The sequence below is a fragment of the Papio anubis genome, chromosome 9 (assembly GCF_008728515.1).
Source record: "Papio anubis isolate 15944 chromosome 9, Panubis1.0, whole genome shotgun sequence".
Lineage (NCBI taxonomy): Eukaryota > Metazoa > Chordata > Mammalia > Primates > Cercopithecidae > Papio > Papio anubis.
Genome location: NC_044984.1, coordinates 73,873,538 through 73,896,659, shown reverse-complemented (window position 1 = coordinate 73,896,659; position 23,122 = coordinate 73,873,538). Strand labels below are relative to the sequence as shown.

At 40.7% G+C, this 23,122-nt stretch overlaps 1 pseudogene; it reads right to left on the bottom strand.

Moving 5' to 3' along the window:
- Nucleotides 1–2,002: 2,002 nt before the first annotated feature.
- On the bottom strand, nucleotides 2,003–22,709 carry LOC108581230 (annotated as a pseudogene).
- Nucleotides 22,710–23,122: the final 413 nt, after the last annotated feature.

Genomic DNA, 23,122 nt, shown 5'->3' with positions numbered 1-23,122 from the left:
AATTTTTTTTTTTTTTTTTACTGTTTTGGTGATGGAGTTCCCACAGTTGTGTTTTTTCTTTCACTTTTTGTAAATCAACTTAAGCATTTCCTCATTTTTGTTTTGTGATTCTGGCTATGCAAAAAAATTCATGAAAATAAAATTTAATCACAAACTCACATTTTATCTTGCTATTATATCCTGAGACTCATTATGTGATTGAAGAAGATTCAGTTTCTAAACTGTAGAAAAGAAATCCAGCCAGGCACAGTAGCTCACGACTGTAATCCCAGCACTTTGGGAGGGCCAGGCAGGAGGATCACTTGAGGCCAGGAGTTTAAAACCAGCCTTGACAAAATAGCAAGAAGTGTCTCTACAAAGCAAAACAAAACATCAGACTGGTGTGATGGTGCATGCCTGTAGACCCAGCTACTCAAGAGGCTGAGGTGGGAGGATCAGCTGAGCCCAGGAGTTTGAGGCTGCAGTGATCTGTGATTGTGTGCCTGCCCTCAGCTTGGGCAACAGAGTGAGACCCTGTCTCAAAAAAAACAAACCCACAAAAAATCCATTTAGTTAACTCTTATTTGTCAGTCAGGTTTTTCTGGTTTGTGGATTATCCAGATGCTGTGCTCTGCTTTTTATAGCTTTTATTTTTTATTTCTTTGCTTATTAGGCATGAATAGAGAAAGAGAAAGAAGCAGATCTGATAAAATTCAGCATGGGAACTGAAGGAAACTGATAGCTAAAATAAGGCTCAGCTTAGAGAATTCTGCTGACGTTAAAGAGACTGTCACAGTTCTGTCTTGTTAGCGGTGGATGATCCTAGCATGGTTAGGATATCGATCAGACATTTTGACCTTTGATTCTGCCATTAACATACTGTGTAACCTGTGCAAACCAGTCTATTTGTGTAATAGGGAAAATGGCTACATAATTTTGGATTCAGGGTCCAAAGGGTATCAGTTAAAAGAATTTAAGGAATTTAATGAATGTGTACACAATATTCTAGATACTAAACAAACTTAAAAAAAAAAAACTACCTTGTATGTTAACTATTGCGTGAGACGAAACTGGAAATGAACTTTTCTTCTCTTTTTTCAGAATTCTTATACCAGTAGAACTAGGAAATATATACCAATTTTAGATTTAATGATTTTGTACTTGTTATAACATTTGAAGGACGATTTTTTTATCCCCATTTAATAGTGTATACAAACTGAGGCACAGAATTTGAGAAATTTACCCAAAGTTTTCTAGTTAAATAATGCTGTAATGGGGACTAAAATCATTTTTCTAATTTTCTGTTCACCAAATGACATGCTGTAACTAAACTGAACATTTTTGTTCTGTTTATTGGAAGTCTAATGTATTTGTAGTCTCATGTTTGTATTATGTGTTTAATTTTTGTTTTTAAGCCAAATGGGGCAGATGATCTGTTCTTACAGCAAAATCAAAGATTGAGGACTATGGAGGAATCTCTTGAATCATAAGGAGGATTTTTTTTTTTTGAACAGTTTCTGGCTCTGTTGCCCCAGGCTAGAGTGCAGTGGTACCATCTTGGCTCACTACAACCTCTGCCTCTGGGGCCTAAGCTATCCTCCTACCTCAACCTCCCAAGTGACTGGGACTACAGATGCACACCACCATGCCCAGCTAATTTTTGTATTTTTTTTTTTTGTTATTGAGATAGGGTTTTGCCATGTTGCCTAGGCTAAGGAGGAATTTTATATATGTGTATAGCTTTATAGTCCCAACCCCTAGAACAAAATACACAAAATCTTAAATTTTAAACTAAATATTAATTGAGGAAAAGTAGAAAAGAACAGTGATCAGATAGTCTTAAGATTTGAATTCACCACTTAGAAAAAGTGACATTGGACATATCATTTCCCTTTCCTGAGCCTCCACTTCCTAATCTTCAAAGTGGTTATAATAATTCCTCTCTTATTTCATGAGGGTGATTTGTGTGTGTGTGAATTTTTTTTTTTTTTTTTTACTGGGGAAGTAGACAAGGTAGGATATGTCACCTTGAGCTATGGTATGCCCCGCCTCCCAGAGACTGTTTATTTGCATTCTGATCTTCCTGGGCTTCTTTATGGAACCTTTTCTTCTTCTTGGAGCTGCTCTTGCTGCCAGCAGCCTCCTCAGGTCCACTGCTAACCGGTTCCTCTTTGGAGAATTTCCTCTTTTTCTTGAAGGCCCTTCTGTTGCCTGCATCTTCGGGTCATTAACTGTTTCCGCCTTGGGTGAAGATTTCTTCCTCTTGAGAAGACTGGTGCTGCCAGCGGTCTCTTCAAGATCACTACTCATCATCTCCTCCTTGGAAAAAGATTCTTTTTTCATGGGTTTGGAGAAAGAGATGGGTCTTCTGTTCCATTCTCCTGAGGAACCTTCTGGGGCTTTTGCTTTTTCTTCTTTTTGGGTTTTTCACTCGTTTCCTCACACCTCTCTGCAGTAGTACTGCTGTCATGAGGGTGATTTTGAGGATCAAAAATATTGTGAACGTTTGTAACATAAGCTGTAACAACATTAGTGACTTATCACTGGTATAAGACCATATGTAGCTATTATATTAGCTCTTACTTTCACATTGTTAGCAAACAAAATTCTTTATTCTTTAGAGGAAAACCTTGACTTCAGAAGGCGTAAAATCCCTTGGATTAAAAGAATCTAAAAGCTACTCATTGCCAAAATTAAAGGGGAAGTTTTTAATTCAGCTTCCAAATCACCAAAAAAAAAAAAAAAAAAAAAGCAGTTAAAAAGTAAAGTTTATGTTCACAGATTTTACAACATACAGAAAAAAATCCTGTGGTAATGGGAGACTGGCTTCAGTGCTGAACTGAGCACCACAAAGCAAATACTCTCCTGAAGTTTCTACTGTTGTTAAAACTCATGAATATGAGAGGTCTGTGTATAATTGTTGAATGAATGAATTAACGAACGAATTATGAGTGAATTAATGCATCTGCTTTTCTGTTGGCTGCTTTTCTTGTTAGGGGACTTGATCTTTTAGCATTCAAATTCCACAAGAAACATCTTAACCAAGTTATGTCTTTGGGTGAATTTGTTTCCAGGCTTGCTTGTGTTTTTCATATTCTTTTTTTGGCCTGCAATCTTACTCAGTGACCCCTTTCATAGCTTCCAGTAGGTCATTCAGTTGGGACCCAAGGAAGTCAGTAAATTAAACTTGATTTGTAATGGAATACATAGGGTGTGTGGCTTGGATTAGAATCAAATTAGGTTTGGCTAATCTTATTTTGGTTTAATCTATGTGGGAAAGAATAGAACTAGAGGAAAAACAAACAAACAGAAAATGGGGGAAACTATTCTGGTATAATGACAAGCAATTTTTGTAAGGAATAGTTCTGAGGGCCAAAACCTAACTTATTTTTATTGGAAGTTTGGGGACAAGATTCAGCAGAGGAATTTAGATTAGTTTCTCCAGTCATCATAGTTGGTATTTACTTTCCTAGCTTTCCCAAGCCAGGATCTCTAGGCGTTTAAAAAATGTGGATGCTCTGTAGAGGAGGCACGTTATTATTAATGTAGTTCATGTTTTCAAATGTTTTCCAGGGCTCTGGAAATGGATAAGCCCAGTTTTTGGAAACCTTAGCAAATAGGAAGGCAGAAAACATTCTGATGCTGAGTTTATAGTTGAATTATCCAGACTTGGTCTTGAATTTCTCATGCAGGCCTAAGGGGAAGAAATGTTGAGAAAGTGCAGAAAGGTTCTATACTAATAATTTCTTTAAGGTGATCTTTTTCCCCCTCTTCAATTATTTGCAGCTTGCAAGGTATTAGACCATGGAAGATTTAACCTTGGTGCTCAGAGTTCAGGAAATCTCCTCTCTGACCTGGCTGAGCACATTTGAATAAAAAGGGAAATTTCTTCTAAGCTACTGGGGAAGGAATAAGCAAGTAAAGCCATAAAGAGTGAGAGCCCTTCTTTTTTTTATTTTTGAGACAGAGTCTTGCTCTGTCGCCCAGGCTGGAGTGCAGTGGTGCGATCTCGGCTCACTGCAAGCTCCATCTCCTTGGGTTCACACCATTCTTCTGCTTCAGCCTCCCAAAAAGAGGAGCTGGGACTACAGGCGCCCGCCACCACGCCCGGCTAATTTTTTGCATTTTTAGTAGAGACAGGGTTTCACTGTGTTAGATAGGATGGTCTCGATCGATCTCCTGACCTCATGATCCGCCCACCTCGGCCTCCCAAAGTGCTGGGGTTACAGGCATGAGCGCCGGGCGGAGAGCCCTTTAATTTAGAGTTCTCACTGGGGCCTGGAGAAAATCATGAATGAGAATGCTCCTTGAAGAGAATTCCCTGTGATTGCTTAGTTAGTGCTTACGAAAGACTCAAAGACTAAACATTCAGAAGTTGCTGGAATGTAATAACTTCTGTTCCTGACAATTGAATTTCCTCTCCCATGGAAGTAATTGTTTTGCTCATATAATGGAGAAAATTGCGTTTCAGTTAAAAGGGCGAAGAGTCATTACATTATTTCTAATTTTACATATTTTGACCTGTGGATTAAAGGTCTGAATTAAGGTCACAAGACATCCGGAGATACAGAATTTTCCCCATATTTGACAGGGTTCTGAGCACCGTCTTCCACTGATGTTGGCTTTACTTGCCTGAGGCCATAATAGAGGGGAATAATAATGGCTTTTCACCTGTCTAAAGCAGATGACTAGACCAAATTATTTTATACAGTTGTTTTTAGTATTCATGTTGATTCCAAAGTAGCAAATGAATTACGGCTTTGGTTAATTTTCCAGGGGCAAATCTAGTTGGTAGCAATCTTTTAAAAGTATAAATAATTTTTGACTGCTACCACAATACTTAAGTATTTTAAAAACTATTGCATTATATTTTCGATGTATAAAATGATTTTCTAAACACACAAACACACACTGTAGATACAGGTTTGTAAAATAAGAAAACAAAGGTCCAGGTACCCACAGGCCAGTGCAAAAAGTAAACAGGATAGCATCATTTGATTCTGTTTTGGAATAAAATGTTATTTGTTCATGTCTGATTTTCTCAGATGGCTGTTTTTATTTGTTTTTTGAGACGGAGTCTCACCGTCGCCCAGGCTGGAGTGCAATGGCGTGATCTCGGCTCACTGCAACCTCTGCCTCCCGGATTCACGCGATTCTCCTCACTCAGCCTCCTGAGTAGTTGGGATTACAGGCGGCCACCACCACACCTGGCTAATTCTTGTATTTTTAGTAGAGACTGGGTTTCACCATGTTGGTCAGGCCGGTCTCGAACTCCTGACCTCAGGTGATCCGCCCGCCTTGGCTTCCCAAAGTGCTGGGATTACAGGCATGAGCCACCGCCCCCAGCCTGTTTGTTTATTTTTTTTGAAAAGAGATCTTAAAATGTAAATTTACTGGCTCAGGTGTCATTGATAATGTTTAACTTAATCATTGCTAATGGGAAAATGGCTAGATAAAATTAGCCATGTTCTAATCAATGATCTTTTGAAAATGTTTATAAAAATGTGGACACATGCAGATGCCTTAAATCTTTTTTGAAACAAAGAGATGTTTGAATAAATCAGGTTTGAAAGTGCTTGAGTTTAAAAGGGAGGATATAAAGTTGCATATCTGATAAAATCACAACTAATAATTGTAGTAGGAAGAATTAAACACTTGTCCATATGTCTGGGTAATACAATCCCCTTACCTTTTTCTACCTGTCACATTTTCAAAATTTTGTTGAGCATGTTTGTTATGATGAAAAAGTACTCATTTATTTTTATGAAAAATAGAGTTTGCTGCCATTTTCATGATGTTCACGTTGTACTGTAGCCTTTATTCCAGTTGGATTTCTAGTGTGCTTCTGCCACCTTGTGCTTTCTGAAATCCATTGCAGTGATTAGCAAAGAAGGAAACAAACTTAACAAGGTTGTTATTTCTTTGGGGTTAAATATTACTTCATAGTATGGAAGGAGGGGGAGAGGGATACATGGAAGATAAAACGTGTGTGTGTGTGAGTGTGTGTGTGTGCGCGCGCATGCACGTGTGTGTGTAGAGAGAGAGAAATCTTTCCAAAGGTCTGAGGATTGTTTACTATATTAGATCAGTATTAAAATTGTATTTTATCTCTAGGAACTGCATCCTGGTTAAGGAGGAGAGTAAAGACTGGGTTTTAGTGCTGATAGTAATGAACTCCTTCAGATAGATTTTAAAACACATTTTGATACCTTCTGTCCTTGCCTGTTTTTAAATTGTTTCTGTCTGCATAAAAACCTGAACAAAACACTTGTACCTAGAAAGCTCTAGGTAGCTTTTAAAATGTGGTTCTTTACATTAAATGGTCTGCTGTGTTAACATGAACTCTTTCCACATTATCATTCCAGACAACATTCCATTTGTTCAGTGCCTCAAACTATTTATATGGTCTGTTGCCTTGCAGTTATGCTGATTCTAGAAAGGAGAGCCTTTACCTGGAACTTTGGCCTTCCTGCTTGAGCATAAACAAGCGCTTGTTTGATGACTTGTCTGAGGAGCTCTCAGATCTTTCCTTTTAGGAATTACTTTAAATACATTTGACTGTGTTTTTGTCTTTTTTTTTTTTTTTTTTTTAAACGGAGTTTTGCTGTTGTTGCCCAGGCTGGAGTGCAGTGGCGCGATCTCGGCTCACCGCAACCTCCACCTCCCAGGTTCAAGCGATTTTCCTGCCTCAGTCTCTCGAGTAGCTGGGATTACAGGCATACACCACCACGCCCGACTAGTTTTGTATTTTTAGTAGAGATGGGGTTTCTCCATGTTGGGCAGGCTGGTCTTGACCTCCTGACCTCAGGTGATCTGCCCACCTCGGCCTCCCAAAGTGCTGTGATTACAGGCATGAGCCACCGTGCCCAGCCTTTTTTTTTTTTTTTTTTTTGAGACGGAGTTTCAGTCTTGTCACCCAGGCTGCAGTAAAATGGCGTGATCTTGGCTCACTGCAACCTCCACCTCCCAGGTTTGAGCAATTCTCCTGCCTCAGCCTCCTGGGTAGTTGGGGTTACAGGCGCCTGCCACCAAGCCTGGCTAATTTTTGTATTTTTAGTAGAGATGGAGTTTCACCATGTTGGCCAGGCTGGTCTCAAAACTCCTGACCTCAGGTGATCCACCTGCCTTGGCCTCCCAAAGTGCTGGGATTACAGGCACGAGCCACTGCACCTGGCCCTAAGTACATTTGGCTTTGAAATGGTATTTTAAGGAAACATGGATACAAATAACTTACGTTTGTCAACTAGCAAATACCTATTTCTAGGAAGATGTGGAGTAGTCCTCCTAGCTCACTAAAATTTTGACAGTAGCAGGCCACACCCTTTGGTTTCATGCTTGCATTGAAGAATTATGATGGTAACTATAGGATTGTGATCCAAAGAGCACTAAGACTACATTTATTCAGCACCTAGTAAATGACAGGTCTGGTGCAAGGCTTTTTTACGTCTGTAATCACATATAATCCTTAGCACAAAACTGAGATATGTTATTATCTTCCTAATTTCACATTCGAGGAAACTGAGATAAGAGGTTAAGTATATCTTATCACGTAAGCTTGGAAATGGCAGGGTAGGAATTTGAACTTAGGTGCTTCTGACTCTGAAATCCATACTCTTACAGTAGATGATCTCTCTGTTGCACATGGTGAGGATCTTTATGTTCACTGCGAAGGGAAAAGGGAGCCCAAGTCTAGAGGAGATTGAGTATAAAGTTTGGGCCAAAAGCAGGAGTGGAGTCTGCTGGAAGGCTTGCTAGCAGCCTTAGCATTGGCACCACCTCCTTATGAAACCACATCTTGCTTCCTGGCAGAGCCTAGTACTGTTATAGTTGGCAGAGCATTACAGGGAGCTTGGAAGAACTTCCCCAGTACCTTCCAATTTTCCCTATTTGGTCAGGTCAGACTTGTGTTAGTGCAATAACCTCCTAACTAATCTCTTGGCCCCTATGCTTGCTTTACCGCCAGTCCGTTCTTCACGTTGCATTTAGAACAACCTTTCCAAAGAACAAATCAGATTTTGTCGTTCGTGTTCTTTAGCTCTTTCAATGGTTTCCTGTTATAATTAGGATAAAGTAGAAATTCTTTAGCTTGACTAGTTTGCTCCTTCTATCCCTAGCCTTACTTCTCTCCACTGTGAACGCCATGTTTTAGCCCAGCAGGACCATGATTCCTCCGAATGTGCCATGTGCTCTCTCTCCCCTCTGCCGTGGGCATATTCTGCTGTTCCTTTAGCATCCATCTATTCTTCCTCCTTTTCCTTCTTACTCCTATTTGCCTTTTGTGATCACTGCTTAAAAGTCATTTTTTTCAGAAAGCTTTTCTGAACCTTTTCTCCAACACTACCCCACACATGTAGACTAGCACCCTCTAATATGGCCATCATCTTATTGTATTATAATTACCTTGTCTTATTGAGATATAATTTACATAACATAAAAGTCACTCTTTTAAATTGTACAATTCAGTGGTTTTTAATATATTTACAGGGTTATGCAATCACTATATAATTTGAGAACATTTTCATCACTCCTAAAAGAACTCACATAGACACCCATTGACAGCCACTCCATGTTTCCCCTTCACCAAATCCCTTGACAATTATTAATCTACTTTTTATCTCTATTTATTTCCCTAGTCTGGACATTTTGTATGAACAAAATCCTACCAAATTTGTCCCTTTGTGTCTGGCTTCTTGGACTAAATATAATGTTTCTAAGGCTCATCCATGTTGTATTATGTATCAGTACTTCATTTCATTTTATGGTTGAAATATTCCATTGTATGTATATACCACATTTTGTATATCCATTTGTCAGCTGATGGACATTTGAATTGTTTCCACTTTTTGGGTATTAATAAATAATGCTTCTATGAATATTCGTATACAAGTTTTGTATGGTCATATGTTTTCAGCGGTCTTGAGTATGTACCTAGCAGTGATACTGCTACATCGTATGGTTATTCTGATTCTGTATTGAGCTTTTGGAGGACTTTCCTAGAGTAGCCGCATCGTTTTACATTGACACCAACACTATATGAGGGTTCTGATTGCTTCGTGTCCTCACCAACACTTCTTTCTTTCCTTTTTTTTTTTCTCCTCTCTCTCTCTCTCTCTTTTATGATGGCCATGCTAGTGGGTATGAAGTTGCAATTGCCTTTTTACTGGTTTGTTTCCTTCATGACTCTGAACTGTGAAGGCAAGGACTGTGCTAGATCTCATTTATTATTGTATTCCAGTGCCTAAAACATTGGGTAGGTACTCAATAAATATCTACAAAGTGGGTGAGAAGACCTACAGCTTTCCTAGTTGCTTTACTTCTATAACTCCAGGAAATATAGGGGCTAGAATTGGAAAAGATATTTTGGCTGCCAGTCCACAACACTGTTCACCAGAGTGCCATAGGATTTTAATAACCCCACTAAGTAGATGGTTCCATGGCTTTAATAGTTTTACCTGAGAAGTTCTCTGCGTGGAGGATGGCGTGAGTTCTCATTTAACTAGCTCAAAATGGGGAAGAACATACTCAACTCTGCTGGCATTTTAATCTGTGATTCCGGGGAGTTTTTCTATTCCAAACACCTTTTCTGAGGGCATGCGAACACGCCTCTCTCCTAATGAGAAAGCCATTCCTCCTGAGTGAAAGTGAGGGGAAAAAAGCAAAACAAAAGTTCCTTTACTGGAAACAGATGGCCACATCAATTATACATTCAGAATAATACAGATTGAACTTAAGTTGCCAGGTAATGAAACAACTCTATTTAGGCAAGTTACAAGTGGGATCTCATCTACCCTTTCCTAGCTATGTGTTTTTATTTATCTCAGTGTACCAAATCTTGGATTCTAAAAGTGATCTGGAAGAGAAAAGGTGCCTTTTCCTTGATTTCCTTGATTTGTCCTGTAAACAAAGTGCCTGTAAAAGAAAAGGCCATGATGCTTTCTTGGTAGCGTCTTTGGGGCTGTGATTAGGTGACAGGTGCCCTCTGTAAAACCCTTGAATTCATCTCCACCTTCAGTCCGCGTTCCACCTAGACAGGTTTTGCTTGGTGAGTAGTCTTCCATAGCATTTTCTTCTATTCACTGTGCACCCTCCTGCACCATACTTCCATCCTTGTTTGTTTTTCTGTACTTTTTCTCTCTTCACCTGCTGTGAAATACAGTGTTGGCCCAACCATAGGCGTCTTCTATGAATTGTAATCTTTAAACCCTGGGACTAGTTTTCTGCTCTATCTTCCTCCTAGGAAATGCAGATTTGGTGAATTACAATCCCCACCTGACTAATCTCGATAAAGTTTTCCTCTATTATATGTTTTCCTTCAGAAACACAGAATGTGTTCATGACCCTTTGAGGGGAGAGAATGGGAAAGATTTGGGAAAGTCTTAGGTAAATAGCACTGACCTTGTGTAAAGAGTGTTAATGTTATTATATAGCAGTGAAAATACAAGAGATAGAAAAAATAACATAGCAGTCATTGTCCAAATATGGCCAACTTGAACTCTGGATGGTATTTCAGCACTTTAGGAAAATTCCAGAAATCTCTCTGCCTACAAATATTTTCCTCACCTTATCTGCCTCTGCTGATAAATGGAGGATAAGCTTGACATCAGCAAATATTTGAAGAAGTGCTGTACTTGAAGAAGTACAGCACCAGTGCTGGAGGCAGCAGTATTCTAGTCCATGAATAGCCTGTTATGTCCTTTACCTGATATATTGAATACTTTCTGATTTACATTTTTACCCGGATCTTCAATCTAACTTCAGTAGGTTAGTTTGCAGAACTTCTTGAAATACTAATCTCAGAGAAGTCAGATGCTAGTCTGCCCCTATACAGGAGAGCAGAGTGTGTGCCTAAGAACACTAGTTGAACTCATAGGAAGGGAGATTCTGCCAAAAAAGTTCAAGGAGTTCTAAGATTTTTTTTTTTTTTTTTTTTGAGAAGGAGTCTCACACTGTCACCCAGGCTGGAGTGCAGTGGCATGATCTGAGCTCACTGCAACCTCCACCTCCTGGGTTCAAGCGATTCTCCTGCCTCAGCCTCCCGAGTAGCTGGGATTACATGCTCCCGCCACCATGCCTGGCTAATTTTTGTATTTTTAGTAGAGATGGAGTTTCACCATGTTGGCCAGGCTGGTCTCCAACCCCTGACCTCAGGTGATCCACCCGTCTCGGCCTCTCAGAGTGCTGGGATTACAGGCATGAGCCACTGCACTTAAGATTTCTAGCAGCCGGGCCGGGCGCGGTGGCTCAAGCCTGTAATCCCAGCACTTTGGGAGACCGAGACGGGTGGATCACGAGGTCAGGAGATCAAGACCATCCTGGCTAACACGGTGAAACCCCGTCTCTACTAAAAATACAAAAAATTAGCCGGGCGCAGTGGCGGGCGCCTGTAGTCCCAGCTACTCGGGAGGCTGAGGCAGGAGAATGGCGTGAACCCGGGAGGCGGAGCTTGCAGTGAGCTGAGATCTGGCCACTGTACTCCAGCCTGGGCGGCAGAGCTAGACTCTGTCTCAAAAAAAAAAAAAAAGATTTCTATCAGCCTTGTTTCCTTTCCTTTCCTTTTTCCTTTCCTTTCCTTTTCCCTCCCTCCCCCCCTTCCTCCCTCCCTCCCTCCCCCCTTCCTCCCTCCCTCCCTCCCTTCCTTCCTTTCTTCTTTCCTTCCTTCCTTCCTTCCCTCTCTCTCTTTCTCTTCCCTTCCCTTCCCCCCGCTTTTTTTTTATCGGGCAGGGTCTTGCTCTGTCACCCAGGCTGGAGTGCAGTGGTGTGATCATAGCTACTGCGGCCTCAAACTCCTGGGCTCAAAGGATCCTCCCACCCCAGCCTCCTGAGGAGCTGGGACTACAGGTACACACCTGTATGACAGTACATACCTGACTAATTTATTTTTATTTTTGTAGAGATGGAGTCTTGCTATGTTGCCCAGGCTAACCTTGAACTCGCAGCCTCAAGTGATCCTCCTGCCTTAACTTCCTAAAGTGTTGGGATTACAGACATCAGCCACCACCCCTGGCTGTAGCTTTGCTTTCTTTGGTATGCCCTGGCTAGGACCAAATTTATTGGGACCCCATTTATACACATAGAAACATCTGCTCCTGCTCCCCATGTTTGCATACATGACTAATCTACTAATAGCTTTTGACCATTTGGACAACCCTGCATTTAAGCAAACCAAATACTTGTAACTTGAATATGGAAACAAAACAGAAATCCTGTACAAATGGGCTATGCTGGATTATTTAGCTTTTCATTTCTTTGAAGGGCTCCTTTTGCCCTTAGAGATAGCATTTGAGAGAAACTCCAAAATTCAGGCAGAAATTCAGGACAAAAATGCAAGCTTAAGCTCTGGTTTCTGAACTGTGGTGCATATTAGGCAAGATTGTTCCAGATAGACCAGAAACTTTGGCCTGTGCAATTCATACTGCATGTCTATGATGTGCATCTGGATGTATTCACCCCGAGGTTGTTTATTTACAATGAGAATTGAAGGAAAGGAAAAGTTCAGAAACATCCTGTCACAGGATGTGTGGATAGGCGTGCTGAATGCTGAAGCCAGAGGAAATCAGGAAAGTTTCAGCGATTAGTGATGGCATTGCCCTCTAGTGGTTTGTCCGTGGCTTAAAAATGAATATACTGCAGGTGTATCCCAGTTCTCCAAAGAATTGTCCCAAATAAACTGTCAGATTGTGTGTGGAAAAGAGAAAAGGAGGGGAAAGAGGAAGGGAGGAAGAGGGAAAGAAAGGAGGAGGGAGAGGATTCTTGCCAGGATAGCCCAGCTCAGCAACTAGGAAGCTCTAGGAGCCAGGCTTTCTGTAGAGGGATTTTGACATCCAATTAGACCCCTCAGTGAAAACATTTTTTCCCCAAGCTTCTGGCAAGTGATTCCAGCTAAAAGTCACTGTTCAGGATTTGTACGAGGGCCCCAGGTTCCTTTCCAGCCTCCACAGCTTTGTACCAGCTTCCCCTCCCCGGCCCACATTCCATTCCTAGGTAAGTCATCACACGTGCTGAGAGGTGGAGCCGTCTGCAGGGCAAAGTGTGTAGGTAGACCAGACTTCTTTTCTTGCACCCCCACCCTTCTTTATGTTTCCTTTATGCCTCATTATCATCTCCCCAAATACTTTTGCTGCCCTTTATACTTAATTTCCTGTTGGCTCCCCACAGAAGAGCTGGTGGCCCAATTCCTCAGGTGCCTGAAAGAATGTTTAGAGAGCTGCCTCAGCCCTTAGGGAATGACAGGAATGCTGAGAATTTCAGGCAGTACTTTTCAGACCCACTGGAAAGAAAGTTTTGGCCCAGAGATGGGGCGGGGTGCAGAGGGTAGGAGGGATGGGTTTGGGGTGTGTGTGTGTGTGTGTGTGTGTGTAAGAGGAGCTTCAAAACCACCTTAGATCATAATTACCTAAGAGTATGGACTTGTCTGAAGCCTGGGAGTCTCATCGTGGAGTCATCTCATGTTTATTGACCTATGGGAACAGAGGCCTCTGGGAAAGTGGTTGTTTGTGTAGCAAATTATAGATAGGTGAAATTAATTTGGCTCTGAGTCTTGAGACATGAGTTATTTCTTGTAATATTTTAGTCATAGTCCCCATAGTTGGTAAACAGAGTAAGAAAACTTTTCAGTGTTGAAATATGGACTATTATTCCTGGGTTTGTTAAATCCTGGAACTTCTCCTGAGTCTAATTTCACTACAGGAAGGAGGGGAAAATGGTGAAGGTTTGACTCAGAATTGTCGCCACAGTCTTTCTGATTCTTTATCCACATAAAGTTTTTTATTTGGTTATTTTTGAATGCTTTTCATTCAACTCAGAGGTGTTTGAACCAGAGCAACTTCATCTTAAATAGGGGCTAGGTAAAATAAGGCTGAGGCCTACTGGGCTGCATTCCCAGACAGTTAGGAATTCTAACTCACAGGATCAGATAAGAGGTGGGCACAAGATACAGGTCATAAAGGCCTTGTTGATAAAACAGGTTGCAGTAAAGAAGCCGACTAAAACCCACCAAACCAAAACCAAGATGACGATGAGGACCTCAGGTTGTCCTCACTGCTACACTCCCATCAGCGCCATGACAGTTTGCCCTATATGGTCTAAAAAGGGGAATGAATAATCCACTTCTTGTTTAGCATATAATCAAGAAATAACCGTAAAAGTGGGCAACCAGCAACCCTGGGGATGCTGTGCCTATAGAGTAGCCATTCCTGTATTCCTTTACTTTCCTAGTAAACTTGCTTTCACTTTATGGATTCACCTCAAATTATTTTTTGTGCGAGATCCAATATCCTTCTTTCGGGGTCTGGATCAGGACCCCTTTCTGGTAACATGAGGACAGTCAAAACCTACATCACAAACACAACAACTTTTGTGACACTTAGAGGAATTTCAAATAAGGAACATGATTTGCTTGGTTGGGACTTAGTCTGGTAATGTGAGACCTCTGCTTTAAATTATTTATTTACCTGTTATTCTGAGGCTTGTCTGGCTCTTGATGAAGACTTACTGTTACCTTCGAATGTTGCAGCCACTTCACAGGACTGTCCTTCTCCACCTTTTGTCTCCATGAAAATCACCTTGGAAACATAAATGTGTCACTTAGGAGAGTCAACACTTCAACTCACATTCAAAGAGTGCAGACATTACCATGCTTAACCAATTTCATGAGAATCTTTCCTTATGTTAAGGTATAAACATGAAAGGATCTTATTTTCCCCATAATTTCTACTAACAGTGTTTTTTAAAAAACTCTTTGCCTGCTGGGTAGTAAGCTTCCTTAATGATGTTTCAGCCTAGTTCTATAACTTGTGTCACATCCAGTTTATTAAAAATGCTCTCATTGGAATCTTAAGATTCAGAAATGTTCATTTAAAAAGTGTAAAAATCATTTTCTATCCAAAAGTCTTCTTTCTCTTCTATCTACCCCCAGAATAGTCTAGTAATCTTAAATACTGGAGGGTGGAGTGGGGGGTCTTGGTCTCTTCCCTCACATCCTAGTCCCCTTTCCTGTGGTTACCCTCTGAAACTGAAGCTAACATTGACTTCTCTTACCTGCCTGCCTCTAGTGAGGTTGTCTTGTCCTCACTTCTCTCCACAGATTGTGGCTGTTTATTTGGCCAACAGACTGTCCTTTGGTTAAATCCATAGGAAGGAGTCTGAATATGGTCTCTCTTGAGACATATATGCTGGTTCTTGTGGACTCTGTAGGATATTTGTGACCAAGCTCCAGGTGGAGACCTCTCTCAGGTATAATAATCTTCATACCATAGTACCCAGTTTCATGGGAAAGCATGAAGGCTTAAGCCTCCCACCACCTTCCTTGGTGGTTATCAGTGCCGTGCGAAACTCTTTATTCTTGCTGTTCCAAAGAGTGGCAATGCAGTCTGTCCTCTGGCACTTCTCAGCTTCAGCACCTCTCTCCTCCCTCTGCTCTCCCAAGGATCAGGTGCTGTGTCAGGTCAATGATGTGACAACTTTCAGATCAGAGCCAATCTCCAATCCCTAGCCTAGTGGTGTTGGTGGGAAGCACATTCTAGTTCATGTGGAATGCCTAGGTCACATTCTAACGCCCCAAACAGTAAGAGATGGTGGAAGGGATAGTCAGCTCTCTACAAAATGCATCTCCCTAGAGACGATGTCTGTTTTCTTTTTCTTTTTTCTTGAGACAGGATTTCACTTTGTCGCCCAAGCTGGAGTGCAGTGGCATAATCTTGGCTCACTGAAACCTCCACCTCCCAGGTTCAAGCGATTCTCCTGCCTCAGCCTCCCGAGTAGCTGGGATTACAGGTGTGTGCCACCATACCCAGCTAATTTTTCTTTTCTTTTTCTTTTTCTTTTTTTTTTAAAGTAGAGACTTTTCTTTTCTTTTTCTTTTCTTTTTTTTTAAGGGTTTCATCTTGTTGGCCAGGCTGGTGTCGAACTCCTGACCTCAAGTGATCCGCCTGCCTTGGCAGTGATGGAATTACAGATGTGAACCACCCGCCCAGCGTGACCTCTGTTTTCTCCAAGTCTTTAATCAGAGAAGTGAGTCTTCTGAAGTATTAACTGCCTTTAATGCCTACATGAGGATGTCTGTCCCCTACATCTGTAACTTCTCTAGACATAGAATGTGAAGTAGAGTTTTATTCTTAGCTCCAGGACTTCCTCTGCGATTCTTGATGTTTAGCCCCCAGTACAATGAGTTAGTGTTTCTTAGCCTTGGCTTCGTACTAGTTTCAATTGGTCTGGGTATTGTAGTTTTAGGGGCTTTTTTGTTGTTTTGTTTTTGATCTAGTGATTTTGATGCACAGTGAGGATTAAGAACCTCACATGACCAGTGGAGTGTAGAACAAGACTCTGAAAGGACAGGATTTAGAAATAATTACAGAGATTGGTTAGTATACCCATCTCTTGAGAAACCTGTGGTTCTTGAGGTGCACCTGAAGAAAGCAAAACTCCTGTATGAGTAGTTGAGGGATGAAGAATTTGGGGAAGGGATCATTGAATAGTTACATTTCCCCAAAAAAATTTTCCTAGTAATCATTTTGTTTTTCTCACCATCAAATACTCAATCTCACTCTTAGAAAAAAAAAAAATTGGAATTTTTGTTCTTGACACTGCCAGTTGGGCTGGCCAAGGTGCTGTGCTTGTGGTCTTGCTTTAGACTTCGTCCTAGCCATATAACATAGTAAGGAGTAGGGATAAGACTTTTGCAATTAGTTATCATGCAAAAAGGCCTAGTTGGTCTAGGCCTTTTTAAAAAGGTTTAGCTCCTGGCCATGAGAAGAATGGTACTTCCTCCTATGGCATTTAAAGTCTGTCTACTCAGATACCTTTTTCTTTCCAGGCTTTCTTTTCCATGTGCTGAAATAATATCTGCTGCCTTACAGTAAGCCCAGTCCAAAGTTCAGCGAAGGAGAGGGAGCATCTCTTCTTTGTGTCTCTAGTTTAGGAGTGAGAAAACTTTCTCAGAAAACTTTCCACTTCCATCCGTGTCTCATTAACCAAGACTGAATCAGATGTTCACTTCTGAAACCAATGGCCAGTGAAGGGAATAGGATTCTCATGCATGGATTAGACTGTTCATAGGGGGTGAAATGGATATTGGAAAGTCAACTTTTATGAACACTGCACTCTGCTTACCTCTCTCATAGCACTTTTCACACCATTTTGCAGTATTCTCTTTATTTTTCTCTTTTATTTAATAGGTTAAGGATCTTGTCTTATTTATTTATTTCTCTCAAGGTCCTCCAGGAGTTTATAATCTGATTAACAATAATATATCAACTCAGATATGAAATACACACACACTTGCACACACACACGCACATCCACTTTAAGTAGATGCATTTGAGTGCTGCATTGTGTCGTTGAATTTGGGTGCCCTAAGTGAATCAGCAGTATAAAAGGTCATGATAGCAAAGTCCAGTGGAAATGCATTTCCACTGAAAAACTACAGTGACAGTAGTTTTTCCAGTGTTTTCAGATCCCCTAAAGTCTGATATGCCTCTATCTATGTCTTCCTCTAGCTCCATATTCACATGATTGTTGGTCAATCCTCCTTGGATGCAGTCATGTTTATGAGGGTTTTCCTATAGTCAAAAGATCTTTACAAGTCTCTTATTCCCTAAGGAACTTTATCCTCTGTTTCCTTGAAGGTGCTTAGAGCTGCAGTAAAACAGGTATTTGAAGGTCTCCTGTGGTTCTCTTTCTTGTTCCTTTAAGCAGGTACAGCACCATCATTTGAATAGCTTTTGTCAGGCATTATTGGTCAAAATGGTTGGCTAGAACATAAAATAAATGGAGAGAGACCATATTGGAATAAACAAGATACTTAGGACAGCATAGTAGAGTGCTCAGTGACTGACAGAGTATAAAACAGTCTACTGCACTCATGGCAAAACAGAAAATCTCTATCTAGTAATTAAAGGAAAAATGCATATGAACAATGATTTATAAAATGTTTTTGGAAAATAATTCAGACAAATAGGCTTAAAAGGAATAGATACTACATAGAATGATATTAGATAAGGGCTGGGCGTGGTGACTCATGCCTGTAATCCCAACACTTTGGGAGGCCGAAATGGGTGGCTCACCTGAGGTCAGGAGTTTGAGACCAGCCTGACCGACATGGTAAAACCCCTTTACTAATAAAAATATAAAATTAGTCAGGCATGGTGGTGGATGCTTGTAATCCCAGCTACTCGGAAGGCTGAGGCAGGAGAATTACTTGAACCCAGGAGGCAGAGGTTGCAGTAAGCTAAGATCACGCCACTGCACTCCAGCCTAGGCAATAAACTGAAACTCCATCTCAAAAAAAAGAAAAAAAAAAGGAAAAGAAAAACTATGTGCTATACTACCATTTACTATGTGCTAATATGGCAAATGGTATTTAATATGTGCTAATATAGTAAATGGTAGCATAGTAAACTATTTTGGGATGTCTGTCAGCCCATGTCTTCTTTTTCAGATGTGAATCAATAGTCCCTGCTGAAAGGATAGGTTTAGGTGGCCAGGTTTGTACCATGGAACCCACATCTCTGGTCCCACAGATTGCACCAGGAATGTGAATACCTGACCTAAACTGAACTAGTTACATTTTCGTTCTCAGTTTCCTTAATGACCCCAAAACTGTATTTAGATAGTGCTGAGTTGGGTCTAGTGCCTCAAATGGGCTTTAGTTACAATTAAATTTGGCTTTGAGGGGCAGAAAGCAAAAATTACAATGCCCAAGCAAGATAGAAACTTATTTTTCTCTCATGTAAATATAGGCAGTCCTGAAGGCTCATCTGGCTAGCCATTTCATGATCATCAGGGACTCAGACCCCTTCTGTCTTATTGCTCTACCATTTTCAACATGTGGCTTTTATCCAGTGGTAGGCTGGTAAACTGGCCCTCTGGGGGGAAAAATGGCATAAGTTGTAGCATTTGCCTGATTTTCATGGTAGAAATACTCCCACCATGGCCAATTTCAAGCTACAATGGTTTAACAGCCAGCTTGCAGAATTCCTCATTGTTTAACCATCTGCTCTCCTAAGCTCCTATAAGCCAGATCTAGCACAACTCTGCTTCTCTCTCATGGTCCAAAATGGCTGCCCTCACTCCAGACATTAGAATTGCATTTCAATCAATGGAATGGAAGAAATGTGAAGAAAATATCAAACTCCTTCCCTTTTTAGGATATCTTCTGGGAAGTGTGCACAGCTCTTCCACTTAAATCTCATTGGTGAGAACTTTTAACAAACGGTAACACCTAGGTGAGAAATGTATTCTTTATTCTGGGCCACCATTCAATACCTCTTTGGGTGTTCTGTTACTAAAGAAGCAGAGGAGATTAAATTTTGGTGAAAATTAGTAGTCTCTGTCACTAATAATGACACTAGTTCCATATAAAAGCCCAGGTTAGTGAGGAACCAGAAGATCCAGTTAAAAAGAAGTTAGTTTTCAGAGTGAGATGAATTGGAGTGGATTACAGCAGAAATCCTAAATATGCAGCTCCAGATAGAGAAAGGATCACTGCCTATTACCTAAATTTTAGTGTGACCATTGATAACACCCCCTTTTTCATCTCCTGAGTTCCAAACCAACTGAGGGACAGATAATTAAGTCAGGCACATGGAAATAAAAGTGTTTATTGCTGTTTAAGCCGTTTGGAGGACAACTTTTTTTTTTTTTTGAGACGGAGTCTCACTCTGTCACCAGGGTGGAGTGAAGTGGCCCAATCTCAGCTCACTGCAACCTCTGCCTTGTGGGTTCAAGCCATTCTCCTGCCTCAGCCTCCTGAGTAGCTGAGCCTACAGGCACGTGCCACCACGCCCAGATAATTTTTGTATTTTTAGTAGAGATGGGGTTTCACCATGTTGGCTAAGATGGTCTCGATCTCTTGACCTCGTGATCTGCCTGCCTTGGCCTCCCAAAGTGCTGGGATTACAAGCGTGAGCCACCACGCCTGGCCAGGAAGACAACTTTAATCTTGCAGTATCAAGGGGCTTGTCAACTTCACTGCAGAAATAAACTTATCTACTTAATCACAGGTAGACCTGGAAAACTGCAGTGCTACCCACTGTCCCACCATGGTTTTTCCCAGCTGTGGGGCCTGCCCTTGAATGCCCCATACAGAAGATCCCCAAGAAGAAGAAAGGAAAGGGCTGCACAACGCATGTGTAGTTTCTTCCTTCAAACTCACCAGTCAGATAATTAATATTGATTGAGGGTTAAGGCGACAGGCCAGTATATGTCTACTCATATTGCAACATGAGGAGTAAGTGCTCTTATCTAATACTTAAGACTTTCAAACCTGTTGAGGTTTAGCTCATCATCCTGCAGTTGGATTATGGGAAATCCATCCGAATCCTTACCACTATCTGCATTTATTTAAGCTAACACAGATGGGTTCTTTTACAACAAAACAGTCCCTAAGACAGAAACGTAATTAACAGCTACATTGTTTGAGTCAGAGACTAAATGTTGTGAGAGTTAATAAGACAGTTATAAGAAAGGGTTGGAGCAGACAAAGGATTTTTTATGTAAGTAGTGGAATGTGAGCTTAAATCTTAATGTCTGGGCAGGATTTTTGATAGGTGGAGGGAATGGAAAGTGTTGTGGTCAAGGGGAACCTCATGGATGAAATGAGAATGAGGGAAATGGACATGGCATTGTCAAGGCATGGAGAGGAGACCACAAAGTCTAGCTGAGATGCCTGTTGAAGAGCAGTGGAAAATCAAGTTAGGCAACTTGGGAGCAAGATTATGTACAACTGTAACAGAGGAGTATGTAGTTGGTGGGGAAGGAAATGGGGAGTCATTGCAAAAATGTAGTGTTTTTCACAGATATTCTGGAGAAACTATTATTCCCTGAACTTAATAGTTGCATAGAGCACAGATTCCCTTTTTTGCTTAAACCAGTTAAACTATATAGCCCTGACTAATACATTTCACTTATAGTGTATAGGGAAGTAATTCTCGAACTTCTACATGCACTATAATAAATTGAAGGATTTGTTAAAATACAGATGCTGGGCCCTACTGCCGCAGCTTCCAATGCAGTAGATCTGGGACGGGACTCAAGAATTTTAAGTTTTTTTGGCTGGGCACAGTGGCTTATGCCTGTAATCCCAACACTTTGCGAGGCTGAGGTGGGAGGGTCACTTGAAGCCAGGAGTTTGAAACCAGCCTGCACAACAAAGTGAGACTTTGTCTCATAAATAAATGAGTAAATAAAATGAAAAAGAATTTTTGTTTTTAGGAAGCCCCAGGTGATGTTAATGCTGCTGGGATTATACTTTGAGAGTCAGTAAGATGAATGCTGACCTAGGATGAATCATTTCGAGTTTTGAATAAGTCAATGAATGAAAATGAATTCCCGAAATCATAAAATGAGAAATTAGATGAAATGGCCTCTGAGGTCTTTTTGAGTCTATGCTTCTGTGATTCTGAACTAGAGAATACCCCATTCACTTTTTTTTTTTTTTCATATAATGAGATCTCAGTGTTTACTGAGATTGCTTTCATCTTTTGTTACTGCATTCATTTTACATGAGGGGCTCCTATCATTCCATAAGTGGGAATCTCAAGGCAGATGATTGGACTTCAGATGCTTTCTCAAGAGGGAAGGACCTCTTAACATGGGTCCTCCATGCTTCTGCACTCAAGAAAATAAAAAAGGCAAAAAGAAAAGCAGCAGAGAATTCCAATCTTGCCATACTACTTTAAAAGGTTAAAAGCAAGAGGATGAGACTTTCTAAAGGAAAAGTGTGGTTGACTCCGTACCTGAAGCTTTGGAGAGCATTTACCCAAACTGTTAACATTTCCGCCTTAAGAAAATATTTACCCAATTCATAATTGTCCAAAACAATCAGCTGGAGATCTGGCCAAAGGAGTCAAGGCTTCCTGGTGAGCTCAAACTTTCATCATGGATGATCAGGCAGGCTGATCTAGCTACAGTGGGAGGGACATTTGTCAACACTTGGAGCAGAGCTCTCCTTATTCTAACAGGCCTGCATACTGTTAGCTGAGTAAAGGCTGGTCTAAGCAGCTGCTGGCAGCCATACAGGGAACTATGGCCAGATTGGGGGATATCCTGAATTTCATTTTGAGTGATCTTATGTTATTTGCATACATTTCTGTCTAAACCCATTCATTGTATTGTAAACTGCTTTGGGGTTGGGCTGTACCTTGTTCGTCACTGTATTCCACACAGTGAATATCCATCAATAATATTCTCAATACATATTTGTGTCCTAAAACTGAGCACTGATAGTTGTAAGCAGAGTTCATAATATTTAAGGTCAGAATCTTCTAGAGGGGGAAGAGGGTGAATTAGAGTCCATGCTACTAATATAATGCTTTTCAGTTCACCTTACCTTGCTCATTTTGATCCCATTGCTTAAAATGTCCTTTAACCTCAACCACTGACAAATTCTTATTCATTCTTGAAAACCAAACTCAATCATTGCCTCCTCTGTAAAACGTAACCTTTTTTGTACTAATTCTGGCCTTTAAATATCCTTGCAATTATTTCATAAATGAAAATTAATTGTTTACTTGTCTGAAATATGAACAACTTGAGAGAAGAGTCTGGTTTTGAAGTTTTTAACTGAATTGACAACCACAGTGTAGCCAAAGCAGGCAGCTGCTGTGTGGTACAATTTTACAGGTTCAGGGAAAACTCCCCAGTCATCTCCCTACCTGTTCTCTTATTCTGGAAAACATACGATAATTCAGAGCCCTGATTCCTGTTTGTTTCCTTAGCTCCTTGAGAAAGGTCATCCTTGAAGCTTCTAGCAAACATTTATTTTAATGCTAAGGAGTTTTGATTTCTTGCACAGAGGATGTTTTGATAGGAAAAGAACTTGAGAGCTAAAGAGCAACAGGAGCATGGGGGAGAGTGGAGATGAGGGTTTATCTTTCTTGAGTCACCAAAGACAAACTTTGCCTAGTTTCTAATTTCATTAACAGTTGAAGCCTTCTAATGAGTTAGTCCAATGAAAGACCCAGTAGTATATAGTGGAGCTCAAATTCTACCAACTGAGGCTAGGGAGGGAAAGAATTATCCTATTTCCATCAATCATATGTTGAAACTGGGCCTGAAATGGTTTTAAAGTCTTAAACAGTAAACCAGTAGAAACTGTGTAGCTGTTTGTTTGGGTGTTGCTGTGTTACTAGAAATCAGACTATGCTTT